Raw genomic sequence first — 3489 nt, 5'->3', positions numbered from 1 at the left:
CATAAAAAAAATAACATATTAAAATTAGAAAATTAATAACCTAAGTTAAACTAATATATTTGGGATCAAAATCTTAAGATTTAATAATTTTAGGATAATTTTATAAATAAAAAAAACTAATGTGAACACTGCAATGTTAATAATGTCGATATTAACATTGCAGTGTTCAGCCGTTCTTGAAAAATTATTATGTGCGAATACTGGACGGTATCTGGAGACCAACTAGAAGGCGCGACGTCACTTTTTTGCTCGGTACCACTGTGTTCCAGATGATGTGACGTATTTTGATTGGTCTCCAAACCATGTGATATTTTGCACAGAATAATTTATCTATGAAGATGCCCTTAGAAAATCATATAGATAGAGAGAAAGAGAGCTGAGAAGTGCGAACCTTAGCAATGGCTTCACGGAAGAAAACGAAGGGGGTTGTTTAACTCCGTTATCGCAGATCTGCAGAAGGAAAGACCCAAATATGTGATTTATGTATCCACCGTCCAACGGAAATATGGGCTTCTAATACGGATTCCGTTAGGACACCTAAGCGTTGCCATCCGTAGCGGACTCGATTCCTGGTTTCCTTCTTTTTAAAATATATTTTTAAAATATTTTAAATGGAATAGGTAAGCAATATTATCATTATTATTATTATTATTATTTATTAAAGATAATTTCTTCTATTTTTTTATTTTTTTTAAATTACATTACGTAAATAATCTTTAAAATTTTATTTGATATTAAAGGAATTTTTTTTTCAGATCCGGTTTCATTAAGATTTAAAATTTTAATGGAAGATTATAAGAAATCAAACAGCCAAGTTTATCATTACAAGAATAAGATAAGCGTATCTAGCTTGTACCAATAAGCTTTTTTTAAATTACATTACGTAAATAATCTTTAAAATTTTATTTGATATTAAAGGAATTTTTTTTTCAGATCCGGTTTCATTAAGATTTAAAATTTTAATGGAAGATTATAAGAAATCAAACAGCCAAGTTTATCATTACAAGAATAAGATAAGCGTATCTAGCTTGTACCAATAAGCAATATATAGTCTAACATGAGAGTTAAAATCTTTAGGGCAAATCATAGATGATATACACTTGAAATTCTTTTTAATTATGTATGTGAATTAGAAACTTTTATTTGCAACTTTTTGGGTCACCATAACTCTGTATTTAGCAGACGTATACTTCAATTAACACTACCCTATTATAATCATTTGAAGATTATCACTTGATTATGGTTCTCTAACCTCCAGCGTCTATGTTCATCCAATCATTATTGTCCGACTATGATTCTATAATCATCATTAATCAATTATAATCCTTCAATTATTGTTGCTAAATTAAGACGCTCACGCCATCATATCTTGATTGTAGTTCTTTACCAACATTGCTTAACTAAATTCCATCACCCATCTCCGCTGGACTATGATTTTCTAACCATCATTACTCAAATATGATCCTCCAAGCATCATCATCTTTCTATCTTTCTCAAGAGCATTATCATCTAAATATATTAATGCCCTCCATCATCAACATTACATGCATGCCATTCCATATAAGGCTAATTCACATCACTAAGAGAACAATGATTCCAACTTACTTGTCACCTTCCATCGTCAGTAATATTAAGCATACCACAGACTAGAAGAATGATGCATATCTTCAATGTTAACTTTGGCTTTGATCATTGGCACTATGATTCATATTAGACTTCTTGATCCTTTGTTTCCTTGCCTCAATGGAGAATGACTAAATAGATTAAAAATGACTTTTTAAAGAAAAATATAATACCTCAAAGCTCATCCAAATTTCATCATGGAATCTCTTCTATATGATTTATTTATAGAATATCGTCTCAACACCTTCTATAATTAAGGGGAAGGTCATCATTTATAATCAATAACTTGCACTAGTTGAATCATTTTGAACATTGGACCAAACCCTTGAATTTTTTTTTTCCCCTTCTTTTGATTTTCACTTAAGAACTTTGGTGTCTCTTGTAAAACCTACCGTATATTTATATGTGATGAACTTTCCTTCAATTCTAAGATGTAAACTTCTCTCACTATCACCATGAATATTATGGCAAGTAATATTCTTAATAAAATTTATAATATATTTTAGATAATATGAATGAATTTCAAATAATATATGATTATATTTATGGCATCAATAATTTTCTTAAAATAATTTCTAAATTTATTTTGAGCATATAAATTTATTAGTGGAAGCTTGAGACTGAACCATTATGTTGTAATTTTAAACCTAATATTCTAAAGTCTCTCTAATATTAAAAAATTATCTTCAAAAGCCTATTGAGTCTCCTCAATCATCTTTTAATATCTTGGTCACCTGATTATTGAATTAATATTGTTTTCATATCCATAATTTTTGTAGTAACCTATTCCTAAAATCATTTAGTGTAAATGATTAGATCAATCAATAATCATTTGAATTATGGAGTCAACAATCTTCCTTTATTTTTGATGACCATAAACCTATGTTGATTAGTGATTAAGATAAGGTGTAAGGTGATCTTGATCCATAGAAATATGTTTATGATATATAATCACTTAAATAATAAGTCAAATGAACTCTGTTTTGTCTACTCCTTAATATATTCATATGAAATAATGAAAAATATTAAGTAGCAAATTTAAATTTCTAGCATAATTATTATATGCAAAAAATTATAAAAAGGAGCATGTTTTAACGTAAGTTAAGCAGTACGATCTTAAACAAGCAAAATTTTAGGAGCTGGCACATCAAAACAATTGTCATTTTCAATAGAAAACGCCAATTCATTTGGCATTTTCTAAAAAAAAAAATTATGGCATTTTACTTTAATATAATATTTAAATTTAAAATAAGCTTAATATTGTTATAAATAGATTTAATAAAATATACTAAATGTTAAATTTAAAATAACAAATATTTTTAATTACACTTGCGTAATTAGAGTTGGGCCTGTTAGTCCCTGCCAGGTTGATATTCAATTATTTTAATTCATATCAATTAAAAAATTTAATACTTTTTTTCCTTTCAAAAAATGTATAGAATAATACTAAAAATTATTTATAAATTAAATTTGGTATTTGCCAAAAAAAAAAGTTAAATTAGTGTAAAAAATAAAAGATTTTTATTTTCTATGTAAAATAAAAATAGTGAAAATGAAGACTATTATAATTTTAAATTATTTTCATAGAATTAAAATTAAAAGCTCTTATAAAAATAATTTTAATAATAAATTAGAATTTTAGCGTTGATATCTTTAGAGAGTTAATTTGGCGTAATATGTATACTTATCTTTATAAATATTTTATTATTTTATATTTTAAGATTAAATTTGTAAATAGTTTAAGGTTGACAGAAGTTACAAGTCATCGGAAGGGGAGGGCCCATTTTTGTAGGTCTTGCCAACCTTCATTAATTGACGGGAGTGTTCAAACTTCTTATGACCTTATATGAGGAATCCAATACATGT

This window comes from Dendrobium catenatum, unplaced genomic scaffold (assembly GCF_001605985.2).
Source record: "Dendrobium catenatum unplaced genomic scaffold, ASM160598v2 fragScaff_scaffold_716, whole genome shotgun sequence".
In the NCBI taxonomy this organism is placed as follows: domain Eukaryota; kingdom Viridiplantae; phylum Streptophyta; class Magnoliopsida; order Asparagales; family Orchidaceae; genus Dendrobium; species Dendrobium catenatum.
This window is presented reverse-complemented; position numbering follows the sequence as displayed.